This window comes from Limanda limanda, chromosome 11 (genome assembly GCF_963576545.1).
Source record: "Limanda limanda chromosome 11, fLimLim1.1, whole genome shotgun sequence".
In the NCBI taxonomy this organism is placed as follows: Eukaryota; Metazoa; Chordata; class Actinopteri; order Pleuronectiformes; family Pleuronectidae; genus Limanda; species Limanda limanda.
In genome coordinates, this window is record NC_083646.1 from 6395149 (window position 1) to 6411611 (window position 16463).

The following is a 16463-nucleotide window of genomic DNA, read 5'->3' on the forward strand; positions in this document are numbered from 1 at the left end:
GCTCAGAGAAGTAGGATGAAAAAAGAAAGAGAGTAGCAAGATGTCACAACACTATAAATTACACTATTTATTCTTATTATAGAATGTAAAATAAAGGACACATTTGGGGACCAGTAATACTGAAGAGAAGACTTGGGGAACATCTTACAGTGTGGTGGCTCAGGTGTATGAGGGGCAGAGGAGGTCTCAGGATATGGATTCCAGAAACGACCAATGGTTTAATAAGAACCAATATACTATTTATAATTATATTCCATTTACATGCTGAATAACAGATATGGGCAACAGTGTAAATATTGTTACGGAGAAAATATTGTTACGGAGAAAATAAACCATGTTAAACAGCTTCTGACAGTCCTCCCACTTTGCTGGGGACAGTAGAGGAGGCTGAGACCAAAAGGAAACTATACACTTTATTTGTATACATTCACATGGATTGATATAATAATCTTCTTTATAGTTTATTAGTCTAAGTCAAGATATATGTTATAAATATCATCAAAAAAAAGTTGACGGAAAAGTAGAGGAAGAAAGAAGGACATAAAGGGGAAACACCATCAAAATATTCAGTGGCCAGGAGGGTCATTGCATCCATAATGGTTTAGCACTCTCATAGCTGAACAAATATTGAATATTAATATGAAATAATAATTTTAATTGATTAAAGTTACCTCGGGGCACTACCCTTCAAAAGAAGGGAAAAGAAAGACAATTTATGAATTAAGTCTAATGTAAGTCCTGGATTGCATGATAGGGGATGCTAATTATTTTTTGCATCCCCTGTCAAAGTGTGAAAACTTCCCTTTTTCTGTAAAGTCTCATTCTCGGAGTGAGGCTGTGTGTGACAGACTGATACAAGTGGCTCCTCTGAGGTAAGAACAAGCTTCTATGGTTATTTATCTCCTCATCATGTTAATCTGCTAAAGTAAAATAGTGTTTCAGAAATTGTATTTGCAGTATATACACTGATTACAAACTGTATTTTTTGTGAATAAAATAAGATGATTTTTTTCTTAACAAAATTAACAATAATTTAAAACCCTTTTTCTTCCATTCAGTTGAAATATTTTTTTCAAAATGAAAACTCAAACATCAGTTTCAGATGTCGTAGTTCCCTGAAGACTGAGATGAACCCAAAGAGCCAGATATGACTTTTTAAACAGTATATTTCAGACTAAAAGGTTGAACATTTTAATTGAATAAAGACACTGTTGTTTTTGCAGTCAATATATTTTTTAGGTGTTCTGGGGTTTCTTTAATTGAAAGTGACTAGTGGCTAATGTCAAAATACAATTAAAAAGAAACAAATTTTAGTTATAACAGGAAAAAATAAACTGAACTATGGTATTAACTAAAACATGTGGCCCAAATATTCCATTTTAAAATAATTACATTTATTTCCTTAATAAATGACAAATTCTGCGTAGAGGTGAGGTGACTTTTGTGATTTCAAACCACAAGTTCACAACCATCGTGAAATGAGGAACAAAACAAAGATAACTCTAAATGTCCGTAAAAGTAATGGAAAGAGGAAGAAGGAAATTTTGAGACAAGATGAAAAATAACTTTTAATACACGTTTTACAGTAATAAGAGAAAGTTCTGTGATCTAATGATGTTTTTAACCACTCATCAGTTTATATTTGTTTCAGAATTCCAGTTGTTGTCCCACATGAGATGGAGGCTCAGACAGTTACCTGGTTTGTTTTTCTGGCCCTAATAAAACGTAAGGATTTTATTTCTACACACTGAAAACAAAGTTGAATTTTTTTTCCAACTTTTTTATTAAAAATTAACTGACTTCTCCACTTGTGTTTTCATCGACAGATGTGTCTACAAAGGACCTTGGACGTCCCGTTGAATGTATGTAAATAAAAATCGGAATATTTAAATATATTTCAGAATATACATAAAATTACAATTAGTGGACGATAGTGTCCTACCTGCCCCGAGCAACCAAGCCTCCTCTGGGTGGAAATATAATTAATAACCATAAACAATTAACATTTGAACATAAACAAGTTATAAAAATTACAGAATTAATCTTTGAGATAATTTTAGTTAATGTTTAATTTGACTTTTTAGTTTGGTCCATGACCCATTGACTAAAATTCAGAAGGTGAGATTTATACCAGAGTCAGGCACCAGGTGGCGATCTAGTCACTTTGGGTGCACTTGGGTGAGTCGATGGTTTGAACTCTTCTATATCAGTTATGACTCTAGAGCAGTTTGGCTACAGCTTCACTCTAACATAATAAGAAGACCAGAAGTGCCAGATCATTGCCTGAAGTGGTCCACATCCGTGTGCTATCTGGGTTGTGGATTAACCTTAAAGAATCTTCTGTTTCAGATTCAACTGTTGTTCAGATAAAGGTAATTTCACTTGGATTATTTTTCCAGATAAGCCGAGGATGACGAGCATTTCTGTCAGTGGCTCTTCTGATAAGCAAGTGAAAGTTGGTGGTTCTCTCACGTTTACCTGTGTCACCGAAGCCAATCCTGCCCCGACGACTTACTCCTGGTACCGAAGCAAAAATCAACAAACTGACTCACGGTTGAAGAACACAAACAGACCTATGCTGAGATTAACAATACAAAGAGCAGATGAAGATTGTTACAGCTGCAGCGCCTCAAACCTCATTGGTGGAGGGGATGAGAGTCAACCAGTGTGCATACAAGTACTGTGTAAGTACTATGATGTTTCCAGTGATTTTAACGTGCATTCTAATAATTTGGTCATCTGCTTCCAGCTTGTGTGTGAAATGTCAGCCTCTGCTCTCGCTTTAAATTACTTTCATTAGGGGGCGTGCCGATTAGCCACTAGCCAACAGTGGTAAAGCTCCCTTTACCACTGATTTATTTTTTATTTTTGCTCTGCAGAACTTTTACATTTACAATAAACTTATGTAACACAGACTAGAGGGAAGAAAAACAATTAAATCATAATGTTCCTTCTTTAATGAAGATTCGGCTTCCTCTCTACAGACCCGCCCACTGAACCTATACTGTCTATGAGGTCTGAGGTCACAGAAGGTCAGACCACCACCGTAAGCTGCACTGTTGAAAGTTTCCCACAGTCAACTCTCACCTTGATGAAGACCAACACAAATAATCTTAATTCACAAACCAGCAACACTCTCTCCCACACGTTTACTGTGAGGTCAGCCGACGCTGGCTGGTACTTCTGCCGTGCTCAGAATAATCAGGGCTACACGTACAGCAAGCAGACGAAGTTGGTGGTGAAATGTGAGTGTTTCAGCTGGGGCTGTTTTTTTCAAGCACAAAGATCAAACCAAACTTTCCTTTAAAAATCTATCTATAAAAAAAGTCACTTTTCTCATGTACTTTTATTTAACTATTACTTCTGACAGTTGAAACAATAGCACCTGAGAAATGAATGACCTAAAGTAAATGTGTCTGTTTGATTAAGTTCTGTAGAGTTTAGAAAATATCAATAAACTACAAGACCCTATATAAAGTAATTTAATCTATAAATGATCAATAATAATGATCCAGTAATGTAACGTGGTGCCACTTTGACACTTAATGAATACTCCTGATAAACTACTGTGCTGCTTATTTAAATTATGAGTTTGAGGCGTATACTTGGAATGGAGTATTTTTGTACTGTGATATTTCTACTTTTACTTAAATCTCTGTACTTCTACCACCAGAGTAAAGTATCATTCTGTCGATATGAATACTTGTGACTTTAAGCAGTTGTAAGTTTTCTTTTAGTACAATTTGTGGTGTAATGCAATGTATTGTTTTCACAGGTTTGCATGTTATTGTGCTCCTTTATATAAATAAGTCAACTATCTTCAAACTTACCATGAATTCAACCCTATTTTGCAGGGTCATTCTATATTATAAAGACCATTATATTGGACAGTGGTTAAATCTGACAGTTCTCTGTTTTCTATATTTTTGGTTACTGCAGACAGTCCCAAACGTGTGAAAATTCAAGCCTATCCTGGTCTTGAGGTGAATGAAAATGAGGATTTGACACTGAGCTGTTCTGCCGAGTCCAACCCACCAGTGAGCTCTGTCACCTGGAGGAAGACGACTGATGGGAGAGAGGAAATCATCCAACAGACTCAGACCTTCAGGGTGAATTCAGCCAGTCCCTCTGACAGTGGACTGTACAGCTGTGAAGCCACCAATGACATTGGAAGTGGAAAGTCACAGCCAGCTGAGGTTAAAGTCAGATGTGAGTAGAATGATGCACTTGTGATGGTGAATGGTTAAACAAGGAGGATATATTCTACATTACTGTGTATAAAGTAAATACTGATCAGACGTGCTGGTTCTAAAAAGAAGAAAACATTACTCCACAATGTCAAAATCAATTGTAATGGAAAAATGTACTAAGTATGGTTGAAACTGTTGTTTATATCTATATCTACGTACATATACAACATGTCCAAATACTTTATGACCTGAACTGTTTAATGGTCTGAACAGTTTATGACCTAAAAACTGTCAGACCCTTTTTATCCCTTATTTACTTACCAAAGAACTGATTGTCTGTAATCTTATCTCCAAAGGAAACATATGTAAATCAGTTGTCTGTGTTTAGATTCCTCTCTCAACATGCGCCTACAGAACCAGTCTGAACTGGTTCTGAGAGATAGCTTTAGTCCTCCTATATCAATCAATCAATCAAATTTTATTTGTATAGCCCATATTCAGAAATCACAATTCGTCTCATAGGGCTTTAACATGGTGTGACATTCTCTGTCCTAAACCCTCAGCAAGAGTAAGGAAAAACTACTAAAAACCCTTTTAACAGGTAAAAATATGTAGAAACCTCAGAGAGAACCACATGTGGGAATCCCTCTCCCAGGACGGACAGAAGTGCAATAGATGTCAAGTGTAGGAAAACATCATCAAGATTAGAGTTTTTAGCAGCATTGATGAGGGTAAACATTTTGTAGGATAACGTCAATACGATATGTCAAGCAGTCCTGCTGCAATCATAGTCTATGGTCAGCAACCAGCAGGATCATGATCCACCATCCAGATCAGAGGCCACTTTAGTCCACAGTCATTGTCCACTGCAGCTTATTAGGATCCATCATGAGCTGCCGCCTCAGTCCTGGTCCACCGCCATCCAATAACAACGCGACAAAGGAATCCGCCATACTGGATCCACCATTGCGACCTCTGATGCGCGATCCACAAATCGTAATCCATGGTGCGGCCACAGAGGCCCTGGATCTGCGGGCGATAAAGCAAAGGGATTCCGGGGAAGGGGGATAGGGATGGAGAAGAGGAAGGAGAAGCTGGAAAGAGAGGCTCCGTGTGTCATTTGCGCATTCCCTTTGCGCCTTAGCGTCATTAAGGTTTTTTGCCATGTAATCAATGATACTATGATACAGGCCGAACTTCAGGCTACACTGAGGCTCAAGGTAAATCTGACTGGCTACTGGTTTGTATGGTAGTACGATGAAAACCATGTGGCCCACTCAGTAGATCAGACATCAATACCTTTGTGCCTTTTTTAACTAAACGCTTCCTATTTTAGAAAATAAACAAGTTACGCTCTGCCGCACTAATTAGCTCTAACTATAAGCTTTATCAAAAAGGAAGGTTTTGAGTCTACTCTTAAATGAACAGATGGTGTCCGACTCCCGAACTGAAAGTGAGAGATTATTCCACAGGAGTGGGGCTTGATGGCTGAAAGCTCTGGCTCCTACTCTACTTTTAGAGACTTTAGGGACGACAAGTAAACCTGAGTTCTGGGATCGGAGTGCTCTAGAGGGTTGATATGATACTAACGACTCTTTAAGGTAAAAAGGCGCCATAATATTAAGGGCCTTGAAGGTGAGGAGGAGAATTTTTAATTCTATTCTAGATTTAACTGGAAGCCAGTGTAGCGATGCTAATACTGGAGAAATGTGCTCTCTTTTCTTGGTTCTCGTCAGGACACGTGCTGCGGCATTTTGTACAAGCTGCAGAGTCTTTAACGACTTACTGCTGGAGCCTGATAATAATGAATTACAATAGTCCAGTCTCGATGTAACAAAGGCGTGGACTAGTTTTTCTGAATCTTTTTGCGAAAGGACATATCTGATTTTTGAGATATTACGCAAGTGGAAAAAGGCCGTCCTAGAAATTTGTTTTAAGTGACAATTAAAGGATATAGGAAGATCAAAGATCATTCCCAAGTTCCTCACTGTTTCATTGGAAGTAAGGGCAATGTCGTCTAGCGCAGCTATATCATTAGATAATGTTTCTCTAAGGCAGTGATTCTCAAACTGTGTGGCGCGCCCCACCTGTGGGGCGCCGAGGCATAACAGGTGGGGCGCGCGACCGGGAGGAGGAAATGTGAGGCGGAACTAATATTATAGCCGAACTAATGTTTTGACGTCTGCATCTCTTTAACGGCGGAGCAGTAAACAAATCGCTCTTTCGCCGTAGCCAGTGGTCGGCAGCCCGCGGCTTCAGCCCCTCTGCAGCGGCTCCCTGTGCAGTGTTGTGCACGTCGCGCACACGCTCAGGCCCCGGGGCTCCGCCCCGCCCCCACTCACTCGCTCAGAGACACACACAGTGGAGAGCATCGTTCACGTGAAGCAGCCGACTGCGGTCATGCCAGCCGACACTCGCGTCTCTGTGGTCAAATCAGCTGACACAGAAATTCTACTGCACTCATATACTGACATTTATGGTAAACGCATCCAAAACGCCCAGACCGGGAACGGCCGCTGAGTACTCGAAGTTAGAGGAAGAACACATGTGGGCCTACGTCCGGTTTTCAAAATAAACTGTTAACATGGAGCCTATAAAAAATGCATAATTGAAAGTAAAATGTATTGGATTATATTCAGAAGAAGTATATATCGTCTTACCTGTGTCATTTTTATGAAAAGCATTTTTACTGTATCAATGAAGAGATTTTAATAAATAAAAGTCACACATTTGTAGCTTCAAGTAGGTAATTTCTGGATATTTCAAAGTACTATAAAAAGACTTAATAATCAATCAATAATTCCAGAGTCAGACTGATATGCCTGTGTTCAGGACCTCTCTGACTACCCACATTCTGAATATCAGACGGTCAGGGACAAACCAGAGACAGTGTTCAAAAACCAAGTTGAAAAGAAAGTACGATGAAACCTGTCTTGCTCTTGGGTTCACAGTCAATGTGGTAGGACATGAGGAGAGACCAGTGTGTATTTTATGTCTGAAAAGTGAAAACTCTATGAGACCAAACAAATTAAGAAGACACTTAGAAACATTACACCCCAGTCACATGCATTTGTTCTTTTTGGTTGAGCTTTATCATCTTTGTAACAAAGTGATTTTAATTGAATTCATTTTTTCTCTATTATTGAAAAAGTACAGACTGATGGAGGAATGTAGTACTAAATGTCACCAAAAGAACTTCAATTATGTTGAATTTAAGCAAAGTTATGGCACTATTTTTTGAATGAAGCGACAAATGTCACAAAAAGTTGTTTGTCAGAAATTCATGAAAGTAATGTGGATTTAATGTTCATGTGTATGTTATGCAAATACACATGTTAAACTTGGCCCATTTCGTTGGGGCGGGGGAGCGGGTGGGGAATGAAAAATATTTTAGACCCAAAGTGGGGCATGACAGAAAAAGTTTGAGAACCACTGCTCTAAGGTGTTTGGGGCCAAGTATTATAACCTCTGTTTTATCTGAGTTTAATAAAAGAAAATTGCGGGTCATCCAGGTTTTTTTGTCCTTGAGACATGCTCGAAGTTTAGTTAATTGATTACTTTGTTCAGGTTTTATTGACAAGTATAACTGGGTGTCATCCGCATAGCAGTGGAAATTTACCAAGTGTGTCCTGATAATGTTTCCTAGTGGAAGCATATATAATGAGAATAAAATTGGGCCGAGCACAGAGCCCTGTGGAACACCATGGTTAACTGTGGTGCGCACAGATGACTCATCATTAATTTGCATGAATTGGGACCATCACATTTTATTACAGTCTCTGTAATAAAATGTGATGGTCAATTGTATGGAATGCTGCATTGAGATCTAACAGAACGAGGACAGACACAAGTCCCTGATCTGAAGCTATTAGAAGGTCATTAGTGACTTTTGCCAAGGCTGTCTCTGTGCTGTGATTGGCTCTAAACCCTGACTGAAAGTCTTCATATATATTATTTTCCTGGAGAAACTCACATAGCTGATTGGCTACAACTTTTTCTAAGATTTTAGACAGGAAGGGGAGATTAGATATTGGCCTGTAATTGGCTAAAACCTCTGGGTCTAGGGTGGTTTTTTTGAGTAGGGGTTTGATTACAGCTACTTTAAAAGACTGTGGTACATAACCTGATGATAATGACAGATTGATTGTGTTAAGAGACAAACTATCAATTAGGGGCAGAATTTCTTTAAGTAATTTTGTAGGAATGGGATCTAAGATACAGGTTGTTGGTTTAGAACCTGAGATTATTTTGGTAAACTGATCACGGGTGATCAAAGAGAAGCTGTCTAAATAATGGGAAGGATTCTCAGCCGTTTCTGAGATCTCTGTTGTTGGGAGTGTATTAGTGCCAATTGAGGGCAGGAGATGTTTATTTTATATCTAATAGAATTTTATCATTAAAAATGGTCATAAAGATATTGCTATTTAGTGATCGAGAAATACTGGGTTCGGTGGAGGTGTGACTCTCTGTCAGCCTGGCTACAGTGCTGAAGAGAAACCTGGGGTTGTTTTTATTCTCTTCTATTAGTTTTGAATAGTAGGCAGCTCTTGCTTTGTGGAAAGCCTTTTTGTATGCTTTAACACTACTCTTCCAGTCTAGGAGATTTTCAACACTGTTGCTGGAGCGCCACTTCCTTTCTAGTTTTCTTGATATTTGTTTCAACTATATAAGATCCTTACATTTGACTGTCCTGCATCTTCACTCTGAGATCCTTGTGACTCTATGTTGATCCTTTCTGCAGAAATCCCCTTATTAAATAAACAAAGACAAATATGGTGTTCCAGCCTCTTGTATTTCCAGATTTCCATCACACACCGCAGGGTTCTTTTAAAGATGGTGTAAATTAATTCATTCATTAAACGTATCCAACATTTCTTTAAACTGAAAACGTCTATTTCAACATGACTAAAGTGGCCTGTTGTCATAACTTGATATATTTAAATATCACTTCTCAAAACAACGTTACAAAGTGCTTCCCAAATAACAAAAAGAGTAAAAACACATCGAAATAAGAATATAAATTTAAAAAACAATTAAAAAATCTGTCATGAAATAATAAATTAAATAATAAAAACTAGACCTACGTAACATTAGTGAATGAAGTAAGATAAAAGTATTTTTTCAACTCCTGACTCATTCTGCTGTATGTCCTCGTTCAGGCTGTTTCAGAGCCTCAGGGCCCTTGTTTCAAAAGCTTTGTCCCCCAACTTTGTATGTATTGATTTAATTTGAATTCTGAACTACCATCTTCTGCATAGTATTCACAATATTACATTCTCAGTGGACCGTCACTCACATAGCAAGTGTCTTGGTCCAGACTTGTCCTGGGCCACGAGAAGACCAGAAGTGCCGGATCATTGCCTGAAGTGGCCCACATCCGTGTGCTATCTGGGTTGTGAATTAACCTGAAAGAATCTTCTGTTTTAGATTCACCTGTTGTTGAGATAAAGATCATTTCACTTTGGTCCTTTTTCCAGATAAGCCGAGGAAGACGAGCATTTCTGTCAGTGGCTCTTCTGATAACCAAGTGAGAGTTGGTGGTTCTCTCACGTTAACCTGTGACACCGATGCCAATCCTGCCCCGACGACTTACTCCTGGTACCGCAGCAGAAATCAACGAACTGACTCTTGGTGGAAGAACACAAACAGACCGAGGCTGAGTTTAACAATACAAAGAGCAGATGAAGCTTGTTACAGCTGCAGCGCCTCAAACCTCATTGGTGGAGGGGATAAGAGTCAACCAGTGTGCATACAAGTACTGTGTAAGTACTATGATGTTTCTAGTGATTTTTACATGAATATAAATACTTTGGTCATCTGCTTCCAGCTTGTGTGTGAAATGTCAGGCTCTACTCTCGCTTTTAATTATTTTCATTGGGGGGGGGGGGGGGGCGATAAGCCACTAGGTGAGCATGATGCAGTTATGGGATATTTTTAACATCCGGGATTATCTGCTGATGAGGAGTTTAGGAACTTCACGAGAGGAACTCCCTTTACTAATGATTGTTGAATTTTTTGTTCAGCAGAACTTTTACATTTACAAAAAACCTATTTAACACAGACTAGAGGGAAGAAAAACAACGTATTGTTTTCACAGGTTTGTATGTTATTGTGCTCCCTTATTTAAAATAGTCCACTATCTACAAACTTACTTTCAATTCCACCCAGATTAAATAAAAAACATATATTATTCATAGTCATTCTATATTATAAAGACCATTATATTGGACAGTGGTTAAATCTGACAGTTCTCTGTTTTCAATATTTTTGGTTACTGCAGACAATCCCAAAAATGTGAAGGTAAAAGCCAATCCTGGTCTTGATGTGAGGGAAAATGTGTCGTTGACACTGAGCTGTTCTGCCGAGTCCAACCCACCAGTGAGCTCTGTCACCTGGAGGAAGACGACTGTTGGGAGAGAGGAAATCATCCAACAGACTCAGACTCAGACCTTCAGGGTGAATTCAGCCAGTCCCTCTGACAGTGGACTGTACAGCTGTGAAGCCACCAATGACATTGGAAGTGTAAAGTCACAGCCAGCTGAGGTTAAAGTCAGATGTGAGTAGAATGATGCACTTGTGATGGTGAATGGATAAACAAGGAGGACACTAGGTGAATCTAAAGCCAGTCTGTTTTATCCTCCCATTTAAAGTTTACCATTCTTCTCAGTCTGGCTTTAAAGAGCAGCAAAAATGTCACTTCATTTGTTGTGTTATTCATGTTTGATCTTTGATGATGTTCAGAAAATGACTTTGTCTTTTCTCCTGAATTTCCCGGCTAGTTTCTCCAAAACACACAAACATCACAGAGTCGGCAGAGAAGCAGGAGCTTGATGGGAGGAGCTCCGTGATGCTGAGCTGTTTCAGTCACAGCTTTCCCCCAGTCCAACACTACTCATGGTACAGGAAGAGTCAGGGAGAGGAAAAGCATGAACTTGTGTCAGAGCATCAAAACCACACAGTGTACTCAAACCAGTCAGGAGTCTACTACTGCGTCGCAGAAAATGAAGTAGATCAACGTTCGTCTGATCCCGTCCATCTATTTGAACGTGAGTGAATTTCAAGGCCTTAAAACTGTGTTTTATTGCTCAGGAGACATGTGGGAGGTTTATATCAGATCATGTTTTCTGGTTGTCCGTCCGTCCAGGGTCCTACGTCCTCCGCACAAACACACAATTAGACTCAAGGAACAACTAATTTGATTTTGGTAGCCAAGGGTGATGATGATGCTCTCTCTCTTTTAGCCACAGAAAACTCTCTGCACATCCTGAAGTTCATCGTTCCTGCTCTGTTTGTCCTGATGATTTTCATTTTAATAATCGTAGTTTTAAGGTGAATGAATAAGAAGTGCATTTGATTAAATAAATACATTTCAGAGATTGTCCGGCATGTGTAACCACATTATGTCCCTCTATGTTTTCAGATTCAGGAAGAAAAAATCTATTCAACAAGGAACAACAAACAGAACATTCTTATTTGATTTTCTGGTGATGAAACATGTGGTTATGCCATTCTACTTCTTTATTGAAAACCTCCGGACAGAAGTGACATATCCTGTGTATGTGTGTGTGTGTGTGTGTGTGTGTGTGTGTGTGTGTGTGTGTGTGTGTGTGTGTGTGTGTGTGTGTGTGTGTGTGTGTTTGTGTGTGTGTGTTTGTGTGTGTGGCATAATTAAAGGGTCGGTGTAATGGTACCAGGAGGAGGAGTCTGACGAATGAGAATGTCTCTGCGGTGCCTCTCAGGACCAGAGACGACCTCTTGACAGAGCAGTTGAGGCGCGTAGTGGCCCAACGACGCCAGCCTCTTCCAGACAGCACGTAAGACCACACCCACTCAACACACTGTCCCCACCCAGGACAAGGATCACTGTGTGGGACAGAGTCAGACATGGGCTGCTGCTCATGCTGGAGTCAAAGCATCCATTTATTTTCTAGATCCTCCAGAAATGAATACCACAGGCCTCCGACCGACTACAACGTTGTTTACAGCATTTTGAAACTGCCCCAGGTGAGTCCCGGGTTGAGACAACACTTTAAACTAGAAAATATTGAATTAAAACAATGGAGACTTGAGTAAAACTCAAGAAGATTTTTGTATTAAAAATAGTTTAATTCAAAGTGTCTGGTAATGGTGGATTGTTGTAAGTACCTTGTCTTAGCACAATAGATTGTTAGAGCATGAATGAAGCGATTCAGTTGCTGCTTGATAATCACTGAGGTTTTTTGCTCAGGCTGCCTCTGCACAAAACCCCACAAGACAGCAAGATGAAAACACCGAAGAGGATTCTGTCACCTACGCTTCTCTGGTCTTTAAGAATAAGATAAAGTGAGAATTCAATCTGTGTGATAAAATAACAGAACAACAAAGGTGTTATTGAACAGCTCACGTCATGTTTATATTTATTATTCAAGTAACAAGGAAACAAAGATGGAAGATGACTCTGTCTATGCGAAGGTGTCCAACCCAACGCGAGTTAAAAAGGTCAGGAACCGGGACCTCTCATTTTGTTATATAAGACTCTATGTTTTGCTATTAGTTGAATTTATTCCAGAAATTCTCACACAAATAATCTATAAACTTCCTCCGCTCTCATCCTAGAATTAAACCAGAGAGCCTACGGGACTATGATGACGTGAGTAATGCAACAGCACGTGCACTAACATCTCCAAATCTATTTGACAACCACACCAGTGAAGGTGAAGTAGAGCTGAACTTTCCACAGGTGAGATTCACAGCGACGCCCCGACGTCAGACGACCAACAGAGACTCCAGCAGCTCACACCAAGATGAGAGTTAATACTCTGATGTCAGGATTTGACCCGAGATGTTCTCGTCCTGCTTTTTACAGCTACCTCGGGCCTGAGGAAGTTTATATTCACAATAACTCATCACTGAGAGTCTGAAGAGTTCATGTGTTAATTAAAATAGGTCGTAGCTGTAAATCTACAGTAATGTAATCTGGTCAACAAACCTTTTGCAGCTACAACAAAACCCTGCATGTTGCCATTAGGAGTATTTTAATACTAGTTATCAAGAAGGTACAGAAGTTACATTACTGAGCTTAAATGGATAAATATTTGAAACTGTTAATTAAAGGTTTTGGTGAAAATAGGGAACATAGCAAAATGTGAGGGATAAACGGTTGAAATCCTTCTTTTGCAACTTAAATGTATATAATGTGATTGTAAAATTATTGTATTAATAACTTTTTATATCATCTCTATATATAAATGACATGCAGTTAGATAAGAAATGCTGAGAATCACTGCTGAATGTTTTTTTTGTGCTTTCCAGTGTTAATCCTCAATCCAACTTAATCCAAACCCACACACCTGAAATGTAAATATCCTGTAGCTCAAAATAAAATGAAATATGTTGGAACAAATGACGAACTTACAACAACAGCATCAATGACAACAGCGTCAATGACTTACCATTGTGTTTGAGTTTGCATCATTTTGTATTTAAACTATAGAAACGTGTCTCAAACTGTGCATCCACGTAAGCTCTGGGAGAGAGAGAGAGAGAGAGAGAGAGAGAGAGAGAGAGAGAGAGAGAGAGAGAGAGAGAGAGAGAGAGAGAGAGAGAGAGAGAGAGAGAGAGAGAATGCATGTAGATGGCCTCAGTGTACTTTTAAATGCTACCCCTGGGGGATGCTAGAGCCTGGGGAATTTCATAAAGCTGTAGTTATTCGGGGGAATTTGTCAACGTATTAAAAAAATGTTCTCTGCACTAAACTTATTACTTCATTATCTAACAATCCTAAATATCACTTTATTTCACTCAGTTTTTTGTTCTTTCTTATGTTTCTTTCATCCTTTTTTCTCATTACTTGTCTTTACTTTTGCCCAAGCACCTGTTCAAAGAGTACATGCCCTAAACGAAAAAGTATATGAGGAGAGAGGAGAAAGTATAAAGATGAACAGTGGAAGTTCCAGTGTGTTGGGAAATAAAAAGCTTCTCCAGGCAAGAAGAAGTGTCCTCTGTTATTTCTCTACTGCTGCAGAAAGTGAAGGGTGTGAACCTGAAGTGAGAAGCGGCTTCAGCCCGAAAGGAGAACAGACATCTCCCCTGTACTTCACCGACTCCGGTCTGGAGGTCGAGCTGGAGACGTTAACACTACGTTACCTTGTATATTTACCAGAAGATGATCCACTCCACCTCCTACTCACTCACCCACCGCCCACATACACACATTTTTAAATAATACCGAGGTCCAGACCTGCATGGAGCTAATTAAGTTACTTCAGTTGAAGGTATTTGTCTGGGTCATGCTCTCCTGAACAACTAAAGACATGTGAAGGGTCATAAGTTGTAGAGAGGAAGTGTAATTAAAAAAAAAGAAACGCACAGTTCTGGAGAATATTTACATGTTTACTTTCCACCACTAACAGTACTGCTTAAGAATATGAAATTAATATATTATTGCTCCTGCTTTGACCCTCCGTGGCCTCAGAGGACGTGGCAGGCTACCCTGACCCTAAACACCCTGACTTCCGCCTGTGCCCGACACCTCCCCATTCAAACCTGAGGGATACATGGATAGCGTTAAATTCCTCCGCTACAACGCTGTCTTCATGGCATTCACACATTGACACATGACACACAAAGCTTCTCTTTCCTGCTTCTCCTTCCTCTTCTCCATACTTATCACATCTAAGTAATTCTTATCTCATCTGTACATGTTACTAACTTGACCCCTTTCCCAGAGTTTCTGTGCCTTATCCCCCGCAGATGCAGGGCCACAGCTGTGGCCGCACCATGGATTATGATTGTGGATCGCGCGTCAGAGGTCGCAATGGTGGATCCAGTTTGGTGGATTCTGTATCGTGCCAGCTGATCGTAGTGGTAATGGAGGATCCTTTGTCGCGTTGGCATCGGATGGTGGTGGACCACGACCGAGGTGGCGGCTGATGACGGATCCTAACTGCCGGCAGTGGACAATGACTGTGGACTATAGTGGATCCCATCCTGATGCTGATCGTGATCTTGCTGGCTGCTGACCAGAGACTATGATTGCAGCAGGACTGCTTGACATATAGTATTGAAGCTATCCTTCAAAAATGTTTACCCTCATCGATGCTGCTAAAAAACTTTAATCCCGATGATGTTTTCCTACATTTGACATCTACTGCACTTCTGTCCGTCCTGGGAGACGGATCCTCACATGTGTCTCTCTGAGGTTTCTACATATTTTTACCTGTTAAAAGGGTTTTTAGTAGTTTTTCCTTACTCTTGTTGAGGGTTAAGGACAGAGGATGTCACACCATGTTAAAGCCCTATGAGACGAATTGTTATTTGTGAATGTGGGCTATACAAATAAAATTTGATTGATTGATTGATTGACATACGCCCCATCCCAACAGTGTGCAGGTGTTCTTGGAAGCCCGCTCACTGCAGAGACAAACGGTGTACTGGGTTCTCTTAGCTTCGGTGGGAGATCCAGAGAAGAGCCTGGAAGAGAAGAGGAAAGTCAGTCTGGAAACACTAAGGTTACAGGGTGTGACGCAGCCTAAAGTCTACGTGGTCAGACCCTCCACCCTGGAGAAGTCTGACTTCCCTGGTCTGTTGGACGACTTGGGCAAAGACCTTCCAGAGATCCGAGCCCAAGCCCTTCTCTTGGCTCTCCCGACGCTCACCTCAGCCCTGGTCACACAGAAAAAGGAGGCCTTCAAAGCTCTGGTATGGGCCGCGGCCTCGCTATCTGGTGGGATGTCTGCCATTCCCGTCCCCCTGGTGGCTTCTATGGTGGACTCGAGTGTAGCGGTGCGGATCCTGACGAAAGCACATTTATCTCTGTGCCTGGATGATGAATCAGTCGAACGACTGGCCCGACAGCGAGGCGTGGAACCCCCGAGACTTAAAGGGCTGCGGACCTGTGTGCTGTCAGGGGAGGTTACCAAAGGGGAAGTGAAGCCGCTCCTTCACCACCATGCTGCAAGCTCTGAACGGCGCCATTGATGAAATGGCGGCTGATGCCGTGAAGATCGTGGCTGCAGCTCTCGAGGAGGGGGAGCGAAATGCTTTTCTCTGTGTGCGATGTTTTCTGTTTACGTGTTGTTCACCTGCACTTTTATGTTTATTCAACTCTCCACAAACCCTTTCGATACTTTTTCACATTGTTAGATGAAGTTTTAAATAGAGAAACTGTGAATACTTTTTGAGCATACATTTTGAAAATAACTATTAAGTACTGAAAACTTCTCTGTGCCTGTTAACAAGACTTCACCACAAACAAAAACAAAAAGAGGAAGTGGGAGGAAGTGCATCTGAGTG

The 16463-nt window shown here is 40.3% G+C and overlaps 1 long non-coding RNA gene and 1 pseudogene across 1 annotated transcript; both read left to right on the forward strand.

The window, feature by feature from the left end:
- The first annotated feature begins 7880 nt into the window (after positions 1 to 7880).
- On the forward strand, positions 7881 to 16325 carry LOC133013908 (interferon-inducible GTPase 5-like; annotated as a pseudogene).
- Positions 12605 to 13363, forward strand: LOC133014687 (uncharacterized). Its single transcript, XR_009681473.1, has 3 exons — positions 12605 to 12668; positions 12786 to 12819; positions 12910 to 13363. It is a non-coding gene; the product is annotated as an uncharacterized LOC133014687 (long non-coding RNA).
- Positions 16326 to 16463: the final 138 nt, after the last annotated feature.